Below are 27,359 nucleotides of genomic sequence, written 5' to 3' on the forward strand. Positions count from 1 at the left end.
AACCAGCGCCTTTAGGGCTAACCTCCCCCCCAGCTCCCGCCTGAAAATGACATTTCGCCGGCGTCTCCGGAGGGGGCTGAATTTCACTTTGTAACTTTCTGCGGAACCCGAGCCCGGGTGGCAGCTCGGGTGGTGGTATCGTATGCAAATACGCATGCTGACGTTACAGATCATGTGGGTTTTGGCGTAGATTCCCCACTGATCGAGACATTTTTTTTTCCCCTTTTTTTTCCTTCTTTTTTTTTTTTTTTTTTTTTTTTGTTTTTTAAATTTTGGGCCCTGTTGCCCCTACGGGGGCTTTTCCTGTCCGTCTGTCTGGCAGGCTGGCCGTGCCCCTCTTTCCCACGGAGCCCGAGCCCGGCGCCCGGTGGGGAGTGGGGAGTGGGTGGGGGGAGCCAGCAGAGTTCCATTTTGGAACGCCCGTGCCGCGTCTCCGCGCTCCCAGCCCGGGTCCCCGCGTCCCCAGCCCCGGCGCAGGTAAGAAACTTCGCCTCGGCGCCCGGCACCCCCCGCCCGGCGCCGCCAGCCCCGAGCCCCGCACGCCGGGCGCCGGCCACTCCAGCCCAACTTTCCCACCGCCGCCGCCGCTGCCGCGGCTCCCGAAAATGTGTTGTTAATGGGACTTGGCCGGGTTTGTGATTGGAAGAGGGGGTGCGGAGGGGGGGGGGGGTGCGGGCCCTTTCGGCGGGTGGGAGGAAAGAAGAGGATCCGGAGGTGGGGGGAGATTTTTTTTTTAAGAGTTTTGATTACAAGTTTGGATAAATGGGAGCCAGACCGAGGAGGAGGAGGAGGAGGAAAAACATGTCTACGTTTCCCTATGTCGACATAAGCCACAAAAAAATATGGCGTCCGCTTTCGACAGGGCGTTACGTAGACCCGACTCTGTTTTTATTTATTTATTTCGTGGCCGGCGCCCTCCCCTCCGTGGCCCAGCTGCGGCGCTTTGTGCAAACGGGGCAGGTCCCGCGGGGACTCCGGCGGGACGTGGCCCCGGCCCGGCGGGTTTGGCGGAGGGGGGGGGTCTGCGTGTGCGAGCTGCCCTCCCTCCCCCGCGCTCCCCTCTTCTCCCCTCTCCTGGTGACGATTCGCCGTACTGTGGTGGCAGGAAGCATGACGCCGTGGGCTGAGGCTGCCTCTGCTCTCGTCGCCGCCGGTGGCTGCGGGCGGCCGCCGGAGCTACCTGCCGGGGGCCAGGGCCGGAGCGCGGCGCGGGCCCCACGCCCGGCTCAGGTGGCGGGGTGCCCGCGTGTGTGTGTTGGGGGGGGGGGTCCGGGGGTGGATCCCCCCCCCTCGCTGTCCGCCGCCGGCCGGCCCACGCCCGCGGCCGCCTCTGCCAGCCGAGCCCACGCTCGCCCCCGGAGCGGCAGCTGGCGCTGTGGCGTCCGCCCCACGAGAGGTTCATCTTTGTTGGTGTTGCGGCGTCTTTGTGGCTTCCCGGGGACTTGGTATCCTCGCCTTTGCAAACTTGCCCTTTCCCCCGGCCGCTCTGCAGGAGGCTGCGGAGACGGAGAGCAGCGGAAAGTTGGAAACCAGTGAGCATCACAGGACGGTCCCCTTGGCCCCCGTAGCTGTGCGGAGAGCTCGGAGGCGGAGGAGGAGGAGGGTGGCTCGTTAGGCTGGAGAGAAAACTTGGGGAAGCCAAGTTGTGATTTGCTCGGGCTTCCACCTGATTGATCGGCTTCAAAGCCAGTGGGGTCTCTGCCTGCCTTCAGCTGTTTGGGGATGGCCTTTTGTTTGTCCGGAGGTGGGGAGGGGGAAGGTGGGGGAATGGCGACTTTCCCTGGACCCGTCCCCTTTGGAAGAGGTATTGCCCGGCGGGGCCCCGGGGTCCCCTGAGTCTTGTCAGGCCCTAGAGTTCTTCCCCCACCTGATCTCTGATGATCTCCTTATCTCCCAAGTTAGCAGCTCACCAGGTCTGAGGCAGGCCCCGATGGGCAGGTTTTGGAGGGGCAGGAAGTCCCCCTCTTCATCCCCTGGGTAGTTCAGACCTACACTTACCCTCTTAAAACATCACACACACACACACACACACACACACACACACACACACGCACAGGCACACACTCTCAGACTTGCAATACACTCACACTCCTTTATGTAGAGCAGAAATTAATGCCTGTTGAAGTGAAGGGGGTGAGGTTCTGAGGGCTCTTCAAGATTTCAGTCAAAAGGTGATTTTCTATTTATGAGGGCCCTGAGTTTAAGCAGTTCAGTCCCAGGGCAGTAATGTCAAAAAGCATTTGGATGACAACCAAGTGGAATAAATATCTTGTAAAATGGCGTGTTTAAAAGTAAAAATAGATTAATGGAACCCTCAAGTGCTTCAATGGAACTAACATAAAGGGTTGATTCAAGTTTAAAGGGAAAATTATATTAAGCCATATACACATCTTCTTTTACTGCCCGGGGGGTGGGGAATCTACAAGTAAGACTGAAATGTGTCACCGACAGGAACAGGGACCTGTGATCTGTGGGAATCTCGTTGGTGTGGAAACGCTGTGCTCTTTGATCGTTCTTGTGTGCATGTACCTTCTGGCCAGGTTTGATGTCAACTAGGATCCAGCTGAAGTTAACAGCTCTTAAGGGGCAATTCAGAGGTCAATGATTTAGGGGACATCAGATGTATTAACCAATGCCCATTTAAAGGAAAAGATCAAAATGACAGTGTTTGTGGGCACTCCAGAAGGGTATTCTCCTGATGTAAATGCAGCATATCTTGACATGCGGAAAGGTGATCCCCACACCAAGGGTCTCACCTCCATCAGGGCTGTGGGATTGAGTGGGATGCCTGGTGTTTGGCAAAAAGAATAATGACAATATTTGATAATGATTGCTAATGTTTACTGTTTTCATATGCCAGGCACAATGGTTAGTTTTTTGTGTGCTTTATCATTTAGTTCTTAGCATGACCCTGTGAGATAAGTGCAATTATTATCCTCAGGTTACAGTTGAGGAAACTGAGGCTCAAAGAGGTGAAGGAATTTGCCCAGAGCTGCAGAGCAGAAAGTGAAGTCAGTGTTCCGAGCCGGGCCCTATTTCTTAGCCTTAAACGCTCCTGTTACAGCAGTTCTCATTAGAACGAGTCCTCATTAGAAGGGAAAAGTAAAGGGACAGGTGTAGTTATGAAAAAGAAGGAACAGTGACACTGCCCTGGGGTCTGAACTCCAGAATTTTCCTGGGTTTTATTCCTTCATTCACTTATTTAGCAGCTACGTGTTGATTTATTTGTTCATTCAGCAGCTGTGATAGTCATCATCCTAATAAGAGTGCAGTCATTAAACACTTTTATATGCCAAGAACCCTTATAAGTGCTCGTGATTATTTTGTCTTCGTGACATCCCTGGGGGGTAAGTACTGTCAGTCTCTCCTTTTTATGGATGAGGAAGCAGAGGCACAGAGAGCACAGAGGTTGCCCAAGACCAAACAGTAAGAGCACCAGACCCCAGAACACGCACACTTTGACCCCAGAACAGCTCACTCCAGTGCGCTGCGCTAGACATTATGGAGAGACTGGCGACAGAAAGCCCCCCAACCTCAATGCAAAACTCTGCTCCAGGCACTGTGGAGGTGCTGGCGGGGTCCAGACCCCCTACCCCCGAGGAATCTGAGCAGACCGGCAGGCCCAATCAAGCAGGATTAACTAAGTGCTGTAATTGAGAAAAGTACTGCGGAAGCACAACGAAGGGTGTAATTATTGTGCTCTGAGGGAATCGTGGAGGTTTTCCTAAAGGGGGTGGCATCTGAACTGACCCATGGAATGAGAAGGAACAATGTCTGGAGGTGTGTCAGATATGATTGCATTCAGCTGTTAGCAGCAGCAATCCTGACCACTGGTGACGTAGCCAGATGGGGGCTTACTCATGTCAGACAAGAGGGGTGAGTGGGACGATGCCTGGGCTGTACCACTGGGGACCCAGGCTCTGTCTTTCCACTACACCATTCTTAGCTATAGGCCTCCGATCCCAGGTGTGTGTTCTTGAGGTGGAAAGGTGGCTGCCGCGTGTCCGGGCTTCACATCTCCATCCCAGGAAAGAGAAAGCAGGATGAACGAGGCATTGAACATGTGCCTACTAGGGCTTTACTGTTACATTGGGAAGAGATGCCCCTCTCAGGGACTTCTGTCCTTGGTTCATCAACCAGAACTGCACTGCCTGGCCACCCACACGTACCAGGGAGGGCAGCCCTGCATTTTTAAGGTAGGCACATTGCTGCCGTGAACAAACTGGGGTGAATGGTGGGATGGTTGTTGAGTTGGCAGATAAAGTGTGTGTGGCCTAAGAGGAGAAGAGGAAGAAAGGTATTTCTGGTGAAGGTAAAGCTGTGTCCTGGAAGCCGAGCATATTCTGAGGAGGTGGAGAGGGGGATGGAGGGACAGTTGTGCAAAGAGATGATTGCAGACTTGAGGGTGGACGTGGAGGAGGGTGGCTGGTAATCCATAGGTACTGGGGAGCTATGGCAGGTTTCCGAGGACGCGTGTCAAGCATTTAGGAAGGTAAGACTGACAGCAGTGTGCCTTGTGCAGACAAATCAGCTCGGTTCTGGTTTGAAATAAAAAGTTTCAGACCAGGGGACCAGTTTTGCCTTAGGGCAAAAAGAAGACCGAGTGCAGTAAGAAAGTGAGGGATGATGGGGAGCTTTCCTTTTAGATCCTGCCAATAGGAATCCCAAATTAACCCAATGCTAGTCAGCTGTTACGAGGACGTAAGTAGCTCTCCCTTTTCATAGCTCAGTTACTGAAAGCTGTGGAGGTAGGTACCATTACTCCCCAGACACTACAGTTGGCCTTTGTCCTGATCCTCAGACTGCTAGGTATTACCTGCATCAGAATAACTTTGGTCATGACCGTTCACCTTTGCTTTAAATGGACAGGATGGTATCAGGAGGCCTCAGAGGCCCTTCTGTTAGGTTCCCCACTCTGGATTCCTCCAGCAAGGACTGATTCTCTGCTCAATTTATTAGCTACTCTCTAAACCTCAATTTCCTCATCTCGAAAATAGAGATCGTTCTAATAGCTGCCTGATGAGTTGTTGTGAAGCTTTGGAAGAAATTTGTAAAAGAGCTGAGCACAGCGCCTAACACTGTGTTCAGCAAATATCACCTGCTGTCACCATCATCACCACCAGCATCATCACTGTCACTGCCACAACCTCTGGCATGTGACTTTATTGTATCCTTGAGATGCCAAGCGATTAACATACATGGATTTTATCATTGATTCCAAGACCCAGACTGCCCCCGTCTTATTGCATTCCCCCCCTCCCCCTCACGCATACGCACTGGTTAGTGGCAGGTCCGAGTAACCACTGAAATGGAAAGCCTTCCCAGAAAATCGCCGTGAGACCCCGGTGCAGTGTTCAGGTAGGATAATGTGCTGTGTCATAGTCAAATCCAGACAGCGCGGTTCTGAAAGGATGCCTGACTACTCACATGGCCCCGTGGTAGACGATAAAGTAGACATTGTTTTTAGTAGTGACAAGGTAGTTTCGTTTTTAACTCGCGGGGGGGGGGGGGCGGGGGGAGTCCCTCCTGGTTCCCCTCCCCCACCCTTCTCTAAGGCCCCCTCCCGGCATCCAACAGGTTGTGATTTTAAGAATCACCCACAATGTGTTTCCTGTTCCTATACTTATAGTCTTACTTTTAAGAGGGGCCGATTGGGGGTGGTGTGAGTGTGAGTGTGTGTGGGTGTGGGTGTGGGTGTATAGCAGACCCCCCCACGGAGAAAAACAATCGTGACAACAGTGTATCAGTTTCCACCCAAACTTTAAAATGGAATCAAAGAGGCCAGAGCCAGAACTGATTTTCTTGCTTACCCCTCTTGTTTACCACCCTAGTGAACGATTTTCAGTAAAAAGCCACAGTGCACACACTTTCTTCCTCCCCTCTGCCTGCCTCCACACCTCTAGTACTAGAAACACTTAGTGGACATTAAATCTTATTACAGGGTGTTTCGCTGCGATAGAGTTGCCACATAGAATCTGCAGTGAATGAAATACTTGTACTGTTGATCCATGGGGAATCAGTATTTGTAAGGAGCGTGCCCCCGGCGTTGACTTTGGTGTAAGAGATTTGTGGTATGTTTTGGGGGTGCACAGGCTTGGTTTGGGATAGAAAAGTGAGAAGCGTATGATGGGTTTACTTTTGGGTTTCAAGCCATGCTTGGTTTATCCCGCAGGGGGAAACCAGCAAAATCTTGGGAATCATTTGCTGTCCAATTCAGTGTGGGCAGTGGACTCATGGATCCCTGGGGCCTCAGAGAGTGTCCAGATTGAGTTAGCTCCTTCTTTGGGAGAGAATCCTCCCTGTTGGGGGCCCTGAACAGACTTTGGGAGAGAGGAGTCTGCTGTTGAGAAAGGAAGAGGGAAGACGTGAGCAAGAGTTTCTGGGCTCCGGGTTCTCCTTGGCCCGGTTGGATGCCTGCAGCTGCAGCTTCTAGACTCCGAAACATCTGCAGAAAACCAAGGAAGGACCAGAAGTCTAAATTGAGGCAGCATGCGTGCATGCCCTGGCTGTGCAAACATTATGGTTTAAGTCAGTGTTGCAGAAAGACTCCAGAAAAACACTCCTCGGTGGGGCTGAGGTCCATGCCCCACCCCCAGCTGTCTTGATCCCCCTCCCGCTTTGTCCCCTCTGACTGGTGAGGCTGAACGAATACGAAGTTCCCTATACCCCCAGAACACCACAGACACACAGTGTTGCTGCCTTAATAACAGCGATGCGTCACCCAGATTGAGCACCTGCTGTGTACCGGGCCCTCTGCTAAATACTCTCACTATGTCATTCAGTCTGACCATGAGTAGTACTTTGAGAGCAGGGTCGTAGCCCAGTTTTAAAGACAGGAAACCAAAGCTCAGAAAGGTTAGGTACTTGCCGAAGGTCACAGAGAGAAAGTAGCCAAGTCAGGATTCAAATTCAGACCAGTCTGATCCCAAAGCTGATGTCCTTTTTTTTTAAAGTAGTTTTTTTTTTAATTATTTTGAGAAAGAGAGAGACCGAGCACACAAGCCGGGGAGGGGCAGAGAGAGACAGAGAGAGAGAGACAGAGAGAGAGAGACAGAGAGAGAGAGAGAGAGAGAGAGAATCCCAAGCAGGCTCCACACTGCCAGTGCCAAGCTGGATGTGGGGCTTGAACCCACGAACCGTGAGATCAGGACCCGAGCCGAAGTCAAGAGCAGGACGCCTAACCGACTGAGCCACCCACGTGCCCCCCAAGGCTGATGCTGTTAGTCATCACCAGGTCTTTCTGAAATCTTGTGGAGGTGCCCCACCCCAGCCTAGGAGGAAGTATGGGGAGAAGGGACAGTTTTAGAATGTGCTTCTAGACGCTCTGATTGCTTTTCTGCTAAAGGGGTGTAGGGGTGTGGGCGTTCATGCATGCGTGAGGATGCGTGTGTGTAAGTTTAGTCAAAACAGAAGAGAATTCCAAATCCATGCTTGTGATCCAACTGCCCCACCCCAAAAAAGACAACTCTAAAGCCTCCAGCAGTGTCTATGACAGAACATTCCCCGGGGGCCCTGCCCCCTTTCTGCCCTCTCCTTGGCTGTAGGGAGGAGGAATCCCAGCGGGCTGCAGGCTGCGCTCCCGGGACTGATGAGAATCCGGGTGCTACTTTCAGGATGCTGAACAGCCTTGCCAGCCAATAGGGGAAGGAGATGGAGGGAGCAGGCGTTGGGAGAGGAGATGGCTGTGTTGCTGTTTTTATACAATAAAAGAGGATCATTGTAATTGGGAGCCCTTGAATCATAACACGTCTGCCTATGGCTCTCTCCAGCTGCAGAGCCATTTAGTTAAATAGCGCACAGAAAACTCCTTTCAGCAGATATTACTTTCCCGCTGTTCTTAAATACAAGACTGAGCTGAATTGCTGTAAGGACAAAGCCATCTCAGCCCGCCCGCCCCCCCCCCCCCCGCCCCGGGTATACCCAGAGCCCTCGCGGAATTTCCCTGGCCTGTGGAGGAGGACATTTAGAAATTATTTTCCTTTGCACTGCACCCTCGCCTTTTTGGAAACAGCTCCTTTAAGATATTTGCACACAGTCTGGTCAGAGTTGGATGTCATAGTCAAGTTGTTTATGGGGGCTAGTGACCCAGAAGGGGCAGAGAGAGGCCAGGATGCCAGTGCGGGCAGAGATGGGGTGTGTCCTTGCTTTTGGAGGAGGGCGGTGGGAAATGGAGAGATATGGACCGACAGCTGGAAGCTGGGAAGACTGCCCTCAGGTCAAGAAATTTAGAGGAAGGGATGGCAGTGGCTCCAGGCAGGAGCAGAGAAGAAGCACAGACCCTCGCCTAACCTCCCCTAACAGAGCGCCGAGGGCTCATTACCCTGTACTTTCTTCCCGGGAACTTTGTGTTACAGAATTAATTAGGAGAATGCGGTGAACTTCTGCCAGAGCCGCGCAGTTCAGGAGAGTGGAAGATTTCACAGTGTTCCCAGGAACAGGGGCTTTTGGGCTCACAGAGCCACAGAGTAGACACGGTTTGGATCACTCCATGGGTTAATGGTAGACATTCCAAAGATGGAGGGCTGTATTCAGCAGCGTGAAATTGAACACGGCCTGACGTCAGCACTTTCAGAAATGGGATTTATGGGTCTTCTGGTACAAACTCTAATGTCCTCTGGGGTCCCTGGAGGAAGATAGTGGGGACCGGGGGATGAGTCTAATAGCAACATGGTGCATTAGTGGGATCAAGGAATGTTCCAGTTGGAAGAAACTTCAGGGAGCACTTAGTCCATCTTAGGGAAACTGAGGCCCAAAGAGGTAAGGGATTTGCCCAAGATGACACGATTATATGGCAGAGTATTACTTTCCTCTTCTATAGCTTGAGGCTCTTCGGTTTCCTCGAGCCTTCCCTAACCTAGCCTCTTTTCCTCTGTCCAGTCAACGAACACCTGCCAGAGGACGAAAACGACATCCCTGCCCTCAGGAAGTCCTCAGTCATTTGGCCTTTAGCAACTGCACTGATCGTCACACTGACATCATAGGAGCAATGCTGAGCCCTTGTTGTGGATTAGCTCATGAGAATCCCAAGAGATACAAGAACCCTTTTATTTCCACTTAACAGGCGAGGAACAGCAGAGTGGGAAGCCCTCTGTCCGAGGTTTCTGGGAGCCAGGCAGTCTTCTTCCGTACTGGTGCTCCCCAGGCATGGGCCCATGCCACCTGTCCTGCCCTCTGTGCACCTGTGGATCCTCCATCACTGATTAGAACCAGCGGCCAAGCCACCAGCCAGCGCCGAGGGTAACACAAGGATGCACGTGCAGTTAGGGCTTGACAGAGGGCTTTTTAAAAAATGGTTTTTATTTATTTTGAGAGAGTGTGTATGCATGGGAGTGGGGGAGGGGCAGAGAGAGCAGACAGAGAGAATCCCAAGCAGGCTCTGCAATGTCAACACAGAGCCCGACACGAGGCTCGATCTCACAAACCGCGAGATCATGACCTGAGCCGAAATCAGGAGTCAGACGCTTAACTGAGCCACCCGGGCAGACAAAGGGCTTTCTGGTTCATAGTTGGTTTTTTTTTCCCCCAATGTGTCGAATGCCAACTGTATGTAGGTTCCTCACACCCTCACACCATCGTCCAGGTCGTTTGTACAGCAGCCCTGCTGAGCAGATAGTGTGAAGGTCAGGGCCAGGATTCCAGCACAGGTCTGTGGAATCCAAGACTGGAGCAGTTCTAGCCACATCAGGCATGCTGCAGCCGTAACCCACTGATTGGGAGAACTCTGTGGGCAGGGACAGGTCACTTAGGGATACAGAATCACCAGTTGACTGCCCAGGTTAGTTTCCCTGATGTCCCCCTAAAAGTAAAGGAATCTGAGGCACTTCAGGCAACTTTCAGCTGAGCAGCAGATACTTCTTTGAGCATGTTAAGAAGTACCAATTATAATATATGGGGCAGTATGTGCCAAGCCCTGTGCAGCTCTGTACCTGGGTCCTAGAGTTAGCCCCTATTTTAAAATAGCTTATGGTGTAATGTACATACCTTAGAATCCACCCAGGTATAAAATGTACAATTAACTGATATCTAGTGTATTTACAGTTGTGCAACCATCACAACAATCTAGTTTTAGGACATTTCTGTCATCTCAAAGACAGATCCTGTGTCCATTAGCAGTCACTTCCCAGCCCCCTCCCAGCCCCCTTCCCCAAGCCTTAGCAACCTGAGCTACCTTCTGTCCTATAGACCTGCCCTTGTTGGACACTCCACATGGGAGAAACCGTGTGATCTGTGGTCTTCCCTATTTAATTTCTTTCCCTTCACATAATGTTTTTGAGGCTCATCTGTATTATAGTATGCATCTGTACTTCATTGTTTTTATGGCTAAATAGTATTCCATTGTGTGGCTATGCCTGCGAGGGCTGCCATCACAAAATGCCACAGACTGGGTGGCTTAAACAACAGGCATTTATTTTCTCACAGTTCTGGAGGCTGGACGTTCAAGATCAAGGTGTCAGCACATTGGATTTCTTCTGAGGCCTCTCTCCTTGGCTCGCAGATGGTTGCCTTCTCACTCTGTCCTCACATGGCCTTTTCTCTGTGCACACACATCCCTGGTGTCCCTCTGTATGTCCAGATTTCCTCTTAAAGGACACCAGGCACATTGCTCTAGGGCCCACACTAATGACTTGTTTTAACTTAATCACTTCATTAAAGGCCCTATGTCCAGGGTCATTTGGGTGGCTCAGTCGGTGAAGGGTCTGACTTCAGCTCAGGTCATGATCTCACAGTTCGTGGGTTCGAGCCCCACGTCAGGCTCTGAGCTGCTGGCACAGAGCCTGCTTGGGATTCTCTCTCTCTCTCTGCCCCTCCCCTGCTTTCTCTCTCCCTCTCTCTCAAAAATAAATAAATAAACATTAAAAAATAAATAAATAAAGGCCCTATCTCTGAATACAGTCACATTCTGGGGTCCTGGGGATAGAGCTTCAATGTATGAATTGGGGGGGGGGGGTGGAGCACACAGTCCAGCCCATATTTTGTTTATCCATTCACCTGTCAACAATTGGATTTCTACATGTGGAGCATTATAATGCTGCTGTGAGCACGTGTGTGGAATGTTTGTGTGGAGGTGTGTTTTCATTTCTCTCGGGAGGATACGTGGGAGCGGAACTGCTGGACTGGATGGTCACTCTATGCTTTCCTTTTTGAGAAAACACCAAGCTCTTCTCCAAAGTGGCAGCACCGTTGCACACTCCCAGCAGCAGTGCACGAGGGTTCTGATTTTGCCGGGTCTTTGCCGGTCCTTGGCATTGTCGTCGGCCCCATTTTACAGGTGAGGAAACTGAGCACAGCGTGGGGAAGTTCGGTCACATGGCTAGCGGGCAGGATTCACGCACTGGTCTGACCAGTGAACCACCCAGGGCCTGGACTGGGTGAGGCAAACGAGGCACCCAGTGTGCAAAATACAAGGTGGTGCTCGCTCCCGGGCTCCTGCAAATGCAGGGTCAGCGCTTGAGAGGGAGTGCCTCCTTCAGTTCTGGGTCCTGGGTGCCTAGTTTGCCACTGCCTCACCCTTGTCCTGGCCTTGCCACTGTGTGTAGGGTACTGTGCTCAGTATTGGGAGCAGGGGAAGGGACACAGATGACCAAGCCACAGCCTCTTCCCTGGAGGTGGTCTCAGTCTAGCTGGGGAACGTGTGCATTTGCTGGTCTACACAGTGGGCCTAGCTGGACTTGCAGGCCTGGAACCCCTGCTGCTGAGGCCGCTGTGTGAATTATAGGGGGTAACACCTGTAAAGTACTTAGCACAGCACCCGGCACCTAGGCAGTGCCCTAGAAATGCTGGCTTGTATTGTTTTGTTATCCCCGACATATCTCTGACCTCATGTGCTATGAGGCTGCCTCTGAGTCACGGTGGTTTGAGGGATATCCTAGTGCCATGAATCGATGACTAGGGGCCACACCCCTACCCCACAGAAGGGGCCATCACCCAGCGAGAGCAGGAACTGGTCATCCAGGCTCTCCTCAGACCTGCCGAGCCTGTCCTGGCGGACCCTGGTGGGTCCTGTCCCCAGAGCCCAGCGCTGGCTCCACTCGAGTTTCTGGCATTTCCTGGCTGGGCTGTAGTGACGCTCTTGTGTCTGGCTGTGTTACCTCCAGAGCCATAGTGTGATTCCTGTGCTCCCAGGTGTGAGAAAGTACCCGATGGATAGTGCTTGGGGCCGAGGTGAGGCAGGGAAGGGTGGCTTCCGGTCCTTTCTGCTGAGCTGACAGTCCCCTGGTTTTCTCCAGCTGGGAGAAAGAGCCCTGTGTGTGGCTCCACTTATAACCAGATCAGCCTGCGGGTCTTTCAGGGTTGGGAGGGGTGCACTGATTGATCCTGGTAGGGGATTTGTGGAATCAACTTCAAGATTTCTGGATATAGAAGATATGTGCCAGTTACAGAAATGATAGGAATTTGCAGTTCTTAAATACCACATCTGATCGTGTTTCCTTACCCTCCTGAAAAGCTCCCCATGTCACTGGTTGTCCAGGAGTCACAAACCCAAATGCTTTCAGGGGCTTTGAAGGTAGTATAGAAGAGTGAAGGGGTGAAGTATAGGGCAGTAGAAAGCAGTGGGGAATGGGTCAAAGTGGAAAGCATATGCCCAGTCTAAAGGCATTCGAAATCGATTTTTTCCCATTGTGCTTTCCTGTCTATTCTGAGGACTCCCACTTAGTAACTTCTAACCCATAGGATCAAGTCCAAATTCCTGACCCTAGCATGGTGGCTCTTGGAGAGCTGACCTCTGCCTACCAGGCTTATTCTACCATAACTAGTTCCCCCACCCCCTCTGCCATATGCCCCACACTTCGGCCAGACAAGACTGATGCCTAAACCTTGTGTGCCATCCTTTCCTTTTCATTCCTTTCCACACGTAGATTCTTTTCCCTGGAAAGACTCATCCCCCAAACTTAGCAAGACCTACTCATTCCTGCTATAGAGATACTTGCTCCCTCCTCCGAGAGGCTAGTGTGCCATAGAAATAACCCCTTATAAATCTTAGCAGATAAAACAGAAAAAAAATGGATTTTTGTCTGTTTGCACATCTGTTTCCCTGGAAAACTGTGAGCCACCCCCCCCCCCCCCAACCCTCACCGCAAGGGAGACTTTCCTATTTGTCTCCATGTTCCCAGCACCAGCACAAGGCTGGCCCACTTAGTAGGTTCAAAATGAATATCTCTCACGTGATTGGATTGTTACTGAGGATGAGTAAAGGACCCTTTACTGTTTGGGAGCCTGTGCTCTCGGTCAACACAGGTTGGCAGCCAGATGCGTTGCTGCTCGCTGCTGCCCCTGGTGGCAGGTCCTTGACACTGCCTGGAAGGACAGTCAACTGGACCATTTTGTAACAGGAAGCAGTGGAGGAAGCTTCCGTCCCAGGCTGGTTTTGTCCCGGATTCAGGATCTTTTGGCCAAACTCTGCCAAGCTCCCTGCCTCCCTGGCTCAGCCCTACTGCCTCTTCTGGATCTCTGGCCTATCTGTGTAGCCTGGATCCACTGCCTCCCTCCAACTTGCCCCACGTGACACCTACAGCACTATCACAGGTGTTGTTGCAGGGTCTTTCTACTACTTTCAATATTAAACTTTCTTTTATTTTTATGTTTTTTACAAAGTCTGAACTTGAGACCAAACTCTACTGTAAAGTTGTTAGAGAGAAAGGAAACCAAACCGATTGAATGCTACGTACCAACCATTGAATCTTGTTTTAAATTGTTTCATTTTCCCAATAACCCCACTTGGTAGACGTTTTTATACCTATTTTATGTGTGAGAAAATTGAAGTTTCAAGAAATTAGCTTGCCTGAGTTATACGGGAAATGGCCGAGCTGGGATTTAAAGCCAGGTCTGAGTGACATCAGACCCCAGGGGATCTGTGGCCACATGACAATGTTGGAGTGTTAGGTAAAGAGTATTAAGAGTCTGTTGGGGCACCCGGCTGGCTCAGTCGGAAGAGCATGTGACTTCTGATCTTAGGGTCGTGAGTCTTTGAGTTCCACGTTGGGTGTGGAGATTATTAAAAAAAAAAAAGTCTGTGTTAAGTGCCTTAGCACATGGGATACCAGGGAAACTAGTTCTGTATTCCCTTCCAGAGTTTAAGATTTTGCTTATGAAAGCCTGCACAGGTAGAATTAGTAACAGGAGCGTCTTTTTCCTTTCCCTTACCAGGTGCTTCTTGGCCAGTTTCTCATTCTCAAGGTATTTGTCCTCTCACAGTTTCGTCAACAATTTTTCCCTGCTCTGGGGAGGCAAGAAAAAAAAGTACCTGTCACGAGAGAGATGGCCAGATTTACTAAATCTTCATAATCTTGCTGGACCATCTTATGTGATGGGAAGATGGTCTCACTGAGATTTCAGTGTACTGAGTGTGTGGTTGAAAATAACTGGCCATCCTGTGACAGACGTGCATGAGCCTTCTGGAATAGGCGCTGAATAAATGTACATGAGTCGTCAGTTATGATGCAGTGACCAGTAAGCCCCAGTATCCTAGTGGCTTAACAAAGCAAGGTCTATCTCTTAGTCTTTGGAGGTGTGCTGAAAGGCAACCGGTCATCAAGGTAGCTTTCTTCGAAGCTGGGATTTAGGGATCCAGGCAGCCTTGACTTGGTGGGCACATCATTTGAAACAATTGGTTTTCAGGCTGCTGGAGCAGAGGAAAAGAAAATTAAATGGTCACATACGCACTCCCTAAAACTATCACCTCTCCTCCCCCTGCCTAACTCTAGGATGCTGGGAAACCAGGGGGTGGGGAGAGTGGATGTGAATATGAGTGTTTGGTGAGCAGTACATATGTCTGACCTGTGAAGTCCTGGACTGGCCGTGCTATTCCAGCAAGTCATTGTTCCTGTAAGCCTGGCTGGGGATCAGGGAGTAAAGAGGATCAGTGGCAGAACCCAGACTTGAACACAGCTTCCAGACACTTAGTCCAGTGCCACTTTGGCTCTAAGGACAGCGCTCAGTTGTCTCTGTCAATTGGGATGTGGAGGAGCCGTCCTAATGCTCAGAAAGGCCACCAAACACTAAAAATAATTTTTTGCAACATCTTTACCTTTCTTATATTGTGTAGAATACCATTGCAATTTGGATTTACATTGAACATCCAACGCGAGGTAAAGAAAATGAACGTTAATGAGCCCACAGCTGCTGCCAAGCACTAGTGAGTAACTCTGATGGCCAGCATTTGCCTCGAGAGTGCGATGTGCCAGGCGGATTCTCAGCTCTATGTGGGCAAATTTATGTACTCCACCCAACTCCCCTAGGAGGTCCTTTACTGTTAACTTCCTCCTGAGAGAGGCCTGATTATCTGTATATAACAGATGAGGAAACTGAGGCTCAGAGAAGTCACATGGCTAGGAAGAGGCAGAGCCCAGCCTCACAGGCAGATCTAGCTGATCCTCAACCCAACACTCAATTCGTGAGGTTTGGGAGTATGTTGGGGGATGCAGGAAAGGCCTAGGATTGCGTAGCAGTGCTATTCAGGTGAGTAGTTGAATGCTTTGGGGGTATTCTGCCATGCCTGTCTATTCCAAGGCATTCCGGATGCTGGACATTTGGTTTATTCATACAGGAAATATTCAGGAACCTACTATGCATCAGACACACTGGTAAATACTAGAAATACTGAGGTGCTTTCAATCTGATTTATTTCTCCGTGGGACTTTCTAGATTTTCAAAAATGTCCTTGAAAGATAACTTCAGGACCTTGAGCATTCCTGCCTGGAATGATCATGTATTTGAGTTTTGGCTTCAAGAACATGGCCTGTGGCACCTGGGCTCTGCTTGGAAAGCAAGGACCCCCTTCAGCCAATTGATCCTGTGATTGAACAGCCCAGCGTTTGTTGGTTACCAACTTCACACTAATTCCTGTCTCAGACGGTCAGCCAGCCAGTGATAAAGCCAACATTTGAGATCACCTAGTCCACCCCTCTGAGGTTTTATAGTAGAGGAAACCAAGGCTCTCTCTAGGTTGTGAAATACTCAAGGCCCTTCTGCTTCTTTAAAATGTTTCAGTCTCTGGGGCGCCTGGGTGGCGCAGTCGGTTAAGCGTCCGACTTCAGCCAGGTCGTGATCTCGCGGTCCGTGAGTTCGAGCCCCGCGTCAGGCTCTGGGCTGATGGCTCAGAGCCTGGAGCCTGTTTCCGATTCTGTGTCTCCCTCTCTCTCTGCACCTCCCTCGTTCATGCTCTGTCTCTCTCTGTCCCAAAAATAAATAAAAACATTAAAAAAAAAATTTAAAATGTTTCAGTCTCAAAGCGCATTCCAGAGCAACAGATTTTACCAGTGATTCAAGACGTGTTCCTCCCTCTACTGCACTTCCATTCAGGAATGTTAAGGATACAGGGTTCTACCCCTCTTAGGCACTTTATACTTTCGACAGTATGCCTTTCCATTTACTCCGGGTGCCCAGGACAGGAGCACTGACCAGCCTCATCTCCCGCCTAGCCCCCCAATTTGAGGGGGTGATTGAGGAAGCAGTCCCTCCATCATGGAGAAGGTAAAGGACACGTACAATGTCAGATGATTAGCAGTGGAACCTGGGCTCCAACCCTGTGCTTTTTGTTTGTGCTTCACGTGTGTGTGTGTGTGTGTGTGTGTGTGTGTGTGGTTTTCTTGTTTTTCGGTATTAGAATTTTATGGCCAAGTTCTCTGACAAAAACTAATCATTTTAGACTTTCAGGGTGGGGGGGTGGAGGTGGGGGAGGTATATGTCTGGGGAAGTATGTCTATTAAAGAGTTTTGGTTTTGGTGAACATCACATTTTTTCACTCAGGGTTTAAATTGTGGAGTTTGGGTCTCCGAAAGTAATGGCATGACTCGGTTATCTCCGCGGTGAGGAGAACTTGGCTTTCGTGATCCTGGTAATCCGAGGAGGGGCCTGCAGGGCCCCATCTTCCTGACCGTGAGAAGTTTTCCATCCAGGTGACAGGGCTGGATCCGGGGCTGTGGGAAGCCTCCCTCATTCTGAGATTTTGGAGGAGTCCTGTCCTTCTGCCTGCCCACTAACCCTCCGCCTTTGCTTTGCACAAATGACGGGCATTTGAATTTACTTACGAGAAAAACAAAACGCTTTTGACTCCTGTAGCTCATCTGGTGGGGCAAGCGTCCGTCTGTCTTGCAGTCAGATGCCCTTGATGACAGAGGACCCCAGCCACTATTACATCTCTTTCATCGTGGCTCCATCACATCCCGCCCTCCTCTCCCATCCTGGGTTCACATGGTAGCTGTGTGCCAGGCCTGCAACCCCTTCCGAGAGGGGCAGGAACCGTGTCCTGGACAGTACAGTGGAGCCCCAAGCTCTAGTGGCCACCCCTTGCGCAGAGTAGTTGCTCAGTAAATATTTGTGGAATTTCTGAGGCAGGCAGCACTAGTGAACCCACAGTGACCCTTATCCAGGACACAAGCTGTTGGAGATTTGGCACATGGGTCATTTGTTCTGGCAACTAATGAAACATCTTTGCACCATGTGCTATCGGCAACCCTAAATGCAGGTTAACAGCAAATGCTTGCATTAGTCATGAGGATAGCTAGTGGTCACTTCGTGCCAAGTCTTTTCCCAAGGGAGGAGAGAGCAGTGGAGGGCGGGGAGGCAGGGTGGGAGGGAGAGAGGATGGAAATCATATTAAACCACAGGAATAAAAGAACAAAGAACACAGGCTTCCCCCCCAGTGAAAACCATGTGAGAGGCTTGCCTGCAAGACTTGTAAAAACATAGCAAAAACCTGCAACTGGAAGTTATATCTTGTGTAGACAGGTGCACATGCACACACATACACATACATGGGTTATACACACATACACACACAGGTGAACACACACGCCACGTACCCACACACAGGTGCACACGCACACACATACACACACATACATACAGCTAAAACATAGTACAGCTGAAAAGTTTAATTTGTGAGTCTTTTATTTGACAGGACATAGGTATTGTGTACAACCTTAGTCGCAGAAAATACACATTGAGACTAATTGTTTTGTAAGTTCTGAGCTGTAGATACTCTGTGAATCAAGGCTTTTAATGAATGAAAAGACTGTGTAGGGTTGGTTAAAATAACAACCCATGAGAAAATTCTGAATCCTAGGTTTGCAGAAGGGGACTATTTATTCCCTAATTACCTACTTCATTGTGGGTGCCTATAATAAAATTCTCAGGTTATATTGGGCAAAATTGGGCAAAGTGTAGTTTTTAATAAAATAATTTTTTAAGGAAACATATTCCTGCAAATTTCCCATAATGCCCCTTTTTGTGAAATGAGTTTCATAAGTTGGGACTTGACATCTTTCCTCATGAACAGGATTTTGACACGGAGCTTCTATTCAGGGGCTCTGGAAACACAAGGGGAATGTTTTAATTTCAGAAGAGGAATCTAGAAAGTAAGGAAGCAGAAATGTTTGGCAGTGTCCTCCCAGCCCCCCCCCCCCAATTCACGTTTGGAGGAAGGTGACTGCCAGTTCTGGACAGTCACTGTCTTTCTGTTCAGATGAGCCCTCGTGGAACTTCCCCACGATTCTGGAACAAGTACGTGGCCTGAAAGAAATTCCATGCACAGATGGGAATCAGGAGGCCTGGAGACACCCAGCTCAGCCACCCGCTGCCTGCTGACATTGAGAGGGTCGTTCTTTCCCTCTCCAGCCTCAGTTTCCCTGCTCGTAAAGTAGGGGTGACCTTACAGCCTCTGAGCCACTTCTCTTCCCTGAAGTGTGCAGGGCCGGTTGTCTCTGCCCGCTCCAGGTTGGCAGGACTTCTGCAGGTAGGGCCGGCTGTCAGATGCCTGCTGCCACCCTGGCTGCCTCCGAGCGGCCAGTTGACTCAGACCTTTCTAGAAGCCTTGTACAAAAGAACTCGACTTTCCACCGAAATTTCCCGTGGAACTATGATGACGTTTCCTTGGAAAACCCACGTGGTGTTGAGCAAGCAGGCTGCTCCGTGCAGCTGCTGACAGTCCAAACTCCCAAGGCAGTGGGTCTGCAACTGATTTACAGGGAAGCACCGAGAAGGGGCGGCTGGTGGGGGGTGGGGGTGGCTGGAGAGAGGGCTGGCAGGTTCTCAGGTCCCAGTGCCTGGCTGGAAAAGTTAACCGGCCATCTCCTCGAGGGGGACAAAGCCATCTCCTCGAGGGGGACAAAGCTGGCCAGACCTGCCCTCCCACCCCTCCTCCTCTGGAATGCCGTGTTTATTTATGGCTCTGTGGATCCCTGTTTCTCTTGGGAAATCACTTCTCCCAGGGCTGGGGGAAGCTGTCAGGAAGTCTCCAAAGCAGGCTCCTTCCCCCCCCCCCCGCCCCCAGCAGTTAGAGCTTTTGGACACCCGGGATTGGGGGTGGGAGATGCCTCAGGAGAACAGGAGGAGGTAGGCCCGCAGGTGGTGTTGGGGACTTCTGAGTGGTCAGCCTGGATTAGCACCCTCTCCTTCCCCCTTTCCGGTTCGGTTTGGAGCCTGGAAAGAGGGTGGGGACTTAAAAGTGAAAGCAGCCAAGCAAAAGCAGCCGAATTTCCCTCTCCCTTCCCCCGCCCCAGCGAGCAACCCCAAAATGATGCCAGGAGCAGAGGTGCGAGGGCTCTTAGGTTAGTAGGTGGTCAGAGCCAGACTTGGTGGTTTAGCCATCTGGTGTCTTTCTATTCGAGGCTGTGATGGTGGCTCCGGGCCCACCTCGCATTCCTTGCCTCTCGTCGCTTCCTCCAGAGACTCGTGCTAGAACTCACTTTCCAGCTCTACCTCCAGTCACCTCCACGGGGAAGCCTTCCCTGAAGTGGTCTCTGCCCCTGCCCCTCCAGACCAGGGTTTCTCTACGTCAGCACTGCCGACATTTGGGGTCAGGCAGTTGTCTGTCGTGGGGGCTGTGTTGTGCCCCTTGGGGTGTGGAGAGCACCCCTGGTCCTCCTCCACCAGATGCCAGCAGCACCTTCCCCAAAATGCCTCCAGATGCAGCCAAATGTCTCCTGGGGGGAGACTGCCCCCTCTTCCCTCCCTCCCCCTCCACTGCCAACCTTGGGGCCAAATCACATGCCCTGTTCTGTTTCCTTCACAACCCTCTTCCCTCCCTGACATGATCTTATTTTTCTCTCTTGATCCCGCTGGTGCGCAGCCCTGGCGGCCCGTTATATTCACCTGAGAAGCTTTAAAAAAATCCCGACGCCAGGCCCCACCCCAGGTGATTCCACCAGAATCTTGGGAGAGACTCCTTAAAAGCTTCCTGGCTTGGTCTGCTGGGCAGCCTGGGTCGAGAAACATTTTGCTCTGTCCCTCTGGCGGGTAAGCCACCACATGAGGGAGGAGCACGGCGGCCTTGACCACACCTGTAAGTCCAGAGAACGATGCCCGGCGCACAGTAGGACTCGGCACTGAGATCCCACGAACGTGCAAACACTCCAGACAACCCATCATCACTAGTAGGTGTTCTTTGTTCTTTCGCTATTAACATTCGTTCGCTCAACAAACATTCATCGAATGCTTGCTGTGTGCCAGGTGTGGTGGTGCTACATGCTGGGGATGCCAAGCTGAGCAAAACTGAACCCCCGTCTTCTAGGTGCCTCCAGACTCCTAGGAGGCAAATATGTAAAACGCGAGGTTGCCCATAGGATGCGATCGTTGCTAGACTGGCGGTGTGCAGAAAGCAGCTAGAACAGAGAACACGGAGTTCCTAAAAAGACACGAAAAGGAGCCTCGTTTCTCTTAGTCAGGTGTTTTCCTTAGTTTTGACACTTGGGTGACATCACAGCAGCTGAGCCAGCTGAGGTCCTGGGAGGCCACCTAACTTCCGATAGGAGCCACCTGCCTAACGTGGCCCCGTCTGGGTTCAGACCCAGATCTGCCTTCCTCGAAGGCCCGTGTTCCTTCCAGGAGATGCTACTGTGTTCAGAGCTGAGACTGGAACACAGGACCCTGGGTTGGTTCTGTGTGCACAGCAGCCACTCGGTGCCCTCAACCAGCGCGTAGGATGCCCGCCACTCCCACCATTAACCTGCTGTGGACCATCCATCTCCTGCCCCCGAAGACTTTTACCCCCGAAGCCCTTTCAGTCTATGAAACCAAGAATCAGACGGTCTTCGTTTGACTCCTCAGAAGGAGACCCCAAGACAAAGATTTAAGTGAAGGTGGTTTATTTGAGAAGTATAGGAAGCTCTGGCAGGGAGCCAGGAAGGGAGCCTAGGAAGAGAAGGTGGGGGGGGGGGGGACACGAAGTACTTTCCAGCAAGTTACCACGGTGGGCACCTGGGGCCGCAGCTCACGGGACCGCATGGCCCACCCAAGAGGTGTGGCAGGCATGGGACTCACCAGTACCCACTCAGGAAGCAAAGTGGGCCCAGAAACCAGAGAGAGCCCCCAAGCAAGGAAACACAGGTGTTGGCAGTTAGAATTCTATGAGGCTCAAGTGCGCGGAAGGGGGCACGCGGTAGGGCACGGGCGGCATCTGCTCAGACCCAGAGGAGCGCTTCTCAAATATCATTTTTTTTTTCAGTTGTCAGTCTCATTTTTGGGGCACCTGTTGTATACAGAGCTCCGGGCTGGGTTTGAAGGTTTGAAATAGACATTCTGTCTCGGAGGGGCTGGCGGTCACAGACAGGTGACCAGAGCGCTATCTGTGTAAGCCTCACTTCTGCAAACACTGGTATGAAAAAGATCCAGGTCCTCAGCCCAGCATTCGTGGCATTTCCCTGGGCAAGATGCAGCCCCCTCTCGTCATTCCCTCCCCCTGGAGCGCTCTGCTCCAGGAGTTTTGAACTGCTTGCAGCTCCTGAAAAAGCGTCTACTTTCTCTTCTCCCTCTGGACCTAAATTTATACGTGGTAGCCCTTCTTCTTTGTTCCCAGAATAACTCCCCATCGTTTATGAGTCGGGTTAACATCTCCTCCTCCAGGAAGCCATCTCTGACTAACACTCCAATCCAGGTGCCCTCGGCTGTTGTCAGGGTCACTATTCTTATTCCTCTCGGAGGAGTTGTCATAGAAGCTTGTCATCACATCTTCTCTGTAAGCTTTGGGGAAGCCATGGATACATGTTTCCTTTTCACTGGGCGTTAAACTAGGCCTGGGTGTGAAAGCTAGGCCTGAATTTCAAACTTAGCTGAACAGCTTCCCAGTTGTGAAACTGGGACTGGATTTCAAGCCTCAGTTTTCTAGTCCTTAGAAATGGGCACAATAATGCTTCCCTCACAAGAGTGCTGGAAACATTAGAGAAATTCATGAAAACTGCCTAGGACACAGTATACATACAGGCATCTGAGTCAGGGCCCCCGACAGAACGTGGAGTAGTAACGGGAATTAGTGAATGGACCATTCACAGGTAGGTGCGCAGGGATGAGTAGAGCCAGCAGGAAATGGGGAAGCCCTGGGTGAGCAACAGCTGCAGGGCCCAAAAGAGCAAGCGGAGGGGTGGCCCCTGGAACCGGAGAGAGGCTGTCTTACATGATAAGTACCAACTAACCTTGACTGTGCACCTGCTATGGCCACTGTTCTAAATCACTTAAGCCGCATTTATGGGGTATTCCCGTTTGTCCCATTTGACGGATAGGAAAGGTGAGGCACAGAAAGATTCATTTTCTCTGGGTCTCGAAGTTGGGGTGGGACCTTGCTGTCCTATGACCCTCTGATCTGTGTGGTTGGTGAGCGGGAGCCATTATTGCTTCTACTGCTACTTTGTCGCGGTGGCTGGGCCCTAAAATGTGAGGCAACGCGGGCTCCTAGGCGGGCTCAGGCGCTTTCCAGCCAACTTATTAGCTACAAATTGTAGCCATCTCACCTGGGCCCTAAGTGGGCATATTTATCGAGTAATGAAATTGAAAGTCTCATCCCTTTAAGCTTCTGGTAACGTAGGACATGGTTCACTCCTAAGAGTTTTAATACTCGTGCATATTTGTTGACTCCATGAATCCTTTTTGACATTTATTCGGGATTTCCAGGCTGTATGGGAAGGAAAGCAAAACACCATCGTCAGTGTTGTAGGTAGAAATAGAGGAATAGGGTTTTCCATTCAGATTGAAATGTTAGGCACTTGCAGGTGGCCTTTGAATTTAGATGGCAAATTAACACTCCTGTCAGGGGCCACCCAACCTGGTAACCACAGCCAGCATCCTGCCCAGTGGGCACCCCACAGCCAAGATAGGGATCGTGGTACCGACACACAGGGCTTAGGGCGGGCCATGTGAGGCTCCGTACTAATCACTGATGTTGGGCTTCTGTGTGCCCGGCCTCCTCCCAAGATGTTAACACAGGTTTACTCATTCAATTCCTATAACTACCTTCTAGGGTGGGGTCTATTATTAGCCCCATTTTGCAGATGAGGAAACGGAGGCACCAGGAAATTAAGTAATTTGCCCGAAGTCACCCAGGTGATGAGTGGAAGACCGCTAATTGAAATCCAGAGTCTGACTCAGGATACCTTCTCTGAACTTCAGTGTTATTGCCTCTCTGTAAGATAAGGCCCTCTTGGGGCGCCTGGGTGGCTCAGTCGGTTGAGCGTCCGACTTCGGCTCAGGTCACGATCTCGCGGTCTGTGAGTTCGACCCCGCGTCAGGCTCTGGGCTGATGGCTCAGAGCCTGGAGCCTGTTTCCGATTCTGTGTCTCCCTCTCTCTCTGCCCCTCCCCCGTTCATGCTCTGTCTTTCTCTGTCTCAAAAATAAACATAAACATTAAAAAAAAAAATTTAAAAAAAAAAAAAAAGATAAGGCCCTCTTATTTTACGAGTGAGGCTCAGAGAGGTACAGTGACTTGTCCAAAGTCACCCAGCCTTGTTAGCAGGAAAGTTCAAAAGGGTTCTTAGTGACTCCTTCGGACTCTGAACCATCCTATCGCCTTTTTTTTTTTTTTTTTTTCAGTTTTCTTACTCATCTGTAAAACGGGGCTAATAATTATACCTTTAAATATTTTGAAGAGACTAATAATCATTTCTGCCCTGACTCCTTGTAGATATGAGGACCACATACAGTGTATGTGGGCACCTCATGTAAACTGCAGGGTGCTAAAACAGGTTTCTAGTAAATGACCGCGCTGGCCTTGGTCAGCAGAGTTCAAAGCACATGTATTAACCTACACGGTTCATCCTTCATAATCCATAATCCTCAACACACCCTTTCAGGTTTGCAGCTGCAGAATCAGTTGTAGGAAGGAGAGTCCCTTGTCAGGATATGGAAGCTAGTGAGGGCGCTTTCTAAGATTTGAACCTGACCAGTCTGGGTTGGAGCTCCTTACCAGCAGCTATGTTATTTTTTTTTTAATTATTTTATTTTAGAGGCCGCACATGTGAGCAGGGGAGAGAGGCAGAGGGAGAGAGAGAGAAAGAGAAGAGAATCTTCACGCTGAGCGTGGAGCCCGATGGCTTGATCCCACAACCCTGGGCTCATCACCTGAGCGGAAACCCAGAGTTGGATGTTCAAACGACTGAGCCACCCATGCGCCCCCACCCCCAGCAGCTATATTATTAACAAATCTTGTCAATGTTACATTTTGCACCTCACACACATTTTCTCAAGCACTAGCTACAGCTACAAAATAAAGGAAAATCATTTCTTTATAAAACCTGAATCTGGGAGGGACTGGTCTTTTTTTTTGCAACATCCTAACAGAGATGATGACAAATGCCCTCTGTACCACCTTTCAGCGTGAGGAAGCTTCCAGAGGGAAATAAGGGCTTCAGAGACCCGCCCTCTGAAGTCCTATTAGCAGTTGTATCACAGCAGAAAGGGCAGAGACGGCTGAAGTGGCTAGAGGAGGAAGAACCCAAAGAAACTAGAAAGAGCTGAAAACAAACCTCCCAGGGGCAAAGACAGCTCATTTATGCACGATGCCATGGTGTTACTTAGTTATGTCCGCTGGAAGTGATTTTAGACCACAGGTAACCTCACAAGCCATCGGGGGCACATGTGCCTGATGTGACCTGAGCCACATCCTTTACTAGGTAAGCTCCAGACAGGCTGGCTGTGGGGTGTGAAGTTTAAGAGCAGGACCAAGGGGTGCCCGGGTGGCTCAATAGGTTAAGTGTCCAACTTCGACTCAGGTCATGATCTCGTGGTTCGTGAGTTCCAGCCCCGCGTCGGGCTCTGTGCTGACAGCTCAGAGCCTGGAACCTGCTTTGGATTCTGTGTCTCCCTCTCTCTCTCTGCCCCTCCCCCACTTGCGCTCTGTCTGTCTGTCTGTCTCTTTCTCTCTCTCTCAAAAATAAACAAACCTTAAAAAAAAAAAAAATAGCAGGACCAAGAGTGAGGCAGACCTGAGTTTGAATCATGACTCCACCCTTTTCCAGCCGTGTGACCCGAGGCCACAGTGTGCCACCATTTCATCATCTGTGAAGAGAGGTAATCACTGTCTACATAATACAATATTTTTGCAGATTAGAGGAAATCCTATACTTGGAGAAGTGGCTGCCCAAAGAACTAGAAACAGAAAGAGTTAGAAAAGGTTGCCTCTGGGGAGTATGTTGGAGGGGGTTAACTTTTATCATAAGCCGGTGGTTTTCATTATAAGCCTCTGTAGTATTTCATTTCTTAGTTATGAGCACGTATTTCTTTGCTAAAAATGGTTTTAAGGTGTTTTATGAGGGGCGCCTCGGTGGCTTAGTTGCTTAAGCGTCCCAACTCTTGAATTCAGCTCAGGTCACGATCTCAGTATCCTGAGATTGAGCCCTGTGTCGGGCTCTGCGCTGACAGCATGGAGCCTGCTTGGGATTCTCTCTCTCCCTGTCTCTCTGCCCCTCCTCTGCTCAGTTGCTCTCTCTCTCCCAAATAAATAAGTAAACTTAAGAAAGATAAAGCATTTTACAAGATCATGTAAACCCAGCACTGTGCAAAATGCTTGGCCAATAGTAAGGGTTTAATAAATGCAGGCTGTTTTTCTGGATTCCTTAAATGACTCGCTGTCACTATTTCCTGAATGCTTCAGGAACGCAGTCTGGGGTTGCTGTTTCAGCCTAGAGCAGCCGAGTGCTCCACAATTACAACAGGCAAGTGATTTGGACAGATCTCTTCTTGCCAAATGAATCATTTTGCTTCCTGATTCTAATGCCATCTCGCCTCCCTGCCACCAACGTGCTGGAGAAGGCAGACAGTGCCTCACTACAGGTCTCCCCTCACCCCTGGATTCAGCTCGTGGTGGACCTAGCTTCCTTAAATCTCCAGGTTCCCTGGACTCTTCGGCCAGGGCTGTGAGAGGGAAGAACGAATCCGGCATGGCCTCCCCGAGATCCAAGTGAAGCAGATTCGCTTCATTTCTTCAAAAATGGCTTTTGAGCTAGTAGATGAGGAAAACGCCCCAAGTCAAGCATCTCTGGTGTTAATCAAGGTGTTTGAGAAAGCCACTCATGAGTTCTTTGGAAACATGATGGAGAAATGTTGGATGATGCCATTGGATAAGTTTGCAGGTTAAATGACCGCACCAGAGGGTATTGACAGATCTGAGTAGAATTGTCCGGACTGAGGTTCCTGGTGGCGAGTCTGGCTCTCTGGGCTCACCCCTATTCTAACCTAAATGCTAGCCCTAGGAGTCATCCAATGTGTGGCCTTTGGAACTCACACTGCTTCTTACAAGCTACAGTGATACGGGAAGGTGCTTCACTTCTGAAAACCTCAGTTTCCTCATCTGTAAAATGGGGGATAGTAACACCTGCCTCATCAGTTTGTTTAAGGGACAAGGCAAGGAGAATGCCTCGTGCCACGCCCGAGACCTTGCAGACCTTCAGGCAATGGTTACTTGCATTTCACTGTGGTCAGAAATAACACGAAGCTGGGAGTATTAGTGGGTTTATTGGATGATAAGCACAGCCATTTAGAAGATCTCAAGAAGAATGAGCCAAATCTAGTGACTTGAAGAACAGCATCAAGTCCCACGAGAGAGCGGGAGACAGAACCCTGAGGCACCGCAGATCCTGGGTGGGAAAGGCTGTATGGGCTGCAGGTCCGGAAGGACTAGCGGTGTGAAGAGGGATGTGGAGATAGTTTTTAGCAGCATTGGGAACAGAGTGTGTCCAGAGCGAGCCAGTCACAAGCCTCCTCACAGAATTGTGCTCAGCAGTTTGCAGTATTGTGTGCAAAGTGGGACATTCTCAAACTAATACGTGGAAGGAGAGCGACTAGGATCGAAAACAGTCTGGAAACAAAGAACATAAGGCTTCACTTGTTAAAATTTGGAATATTTAGTTGAAGTTTTAGGGGTCAGTAAATGGCACAGCGCTGTTGCTTGACCAGGTTCGAGACCAATCAAGAGAGATACAAGTGGGGCACCTGGGTGGCTCAGTCGGTTGAGTGTCCGACTTCAGCTCAGGTCATGATCTCATGGTTTGTGGGTTCAAGCCCCGTTTCAGGCTCTGTGCTGACAGCCCAGGGCCTGGAGCCTGCTTCAGATTCTGTGTCTCCCTCTCTCTCTCCCCCTCCCCAGCTAGTTCTCTGT

At 50.5% G+C, this 27,359-nt stretch overlaps 1 protein-coding gene across 3 annotated transcripts in view; it reads left to right on the forward strand.

Moving 5' to 3' along the window:
• The window catches only part of ZHX2 (zinc fingers and homeoboxes 2), a 164,095-nt gene continuing 136,736 nt past the window's right edge, over positions 1–27,359 (forward strand). For 2 of the 3 annotated variants that reach the window (XM_040494347.1, XM_040494344.1), the window contains exon 1: positions 1–477. The gene's annotated coding sequence lies outside the window, so the exon portion shown is untranslated. Of the gene's footprint in view, positions 478–1,321; positions 1,533–27,359 lie in introns of those variants that run through there. The other variant, XM_040494346.1, reaches the window with a different exon arrangement.

This window comes from Herpailurus yagouaroundi, unplaced genomic scaffold, assembly GCF_014898765.1.
Source record: "Herpailurus yagouaroundi ecotype Mexico unplaced genomic scaffold, PumYag 186, whole genome shotgun sequence".
Lineage (NCBI taxonomy): Eukaryota > Metazoa > Chordata > Mammalia > Carnivora > Felidae > Herpailurus > Herpailurus yagouaroundi.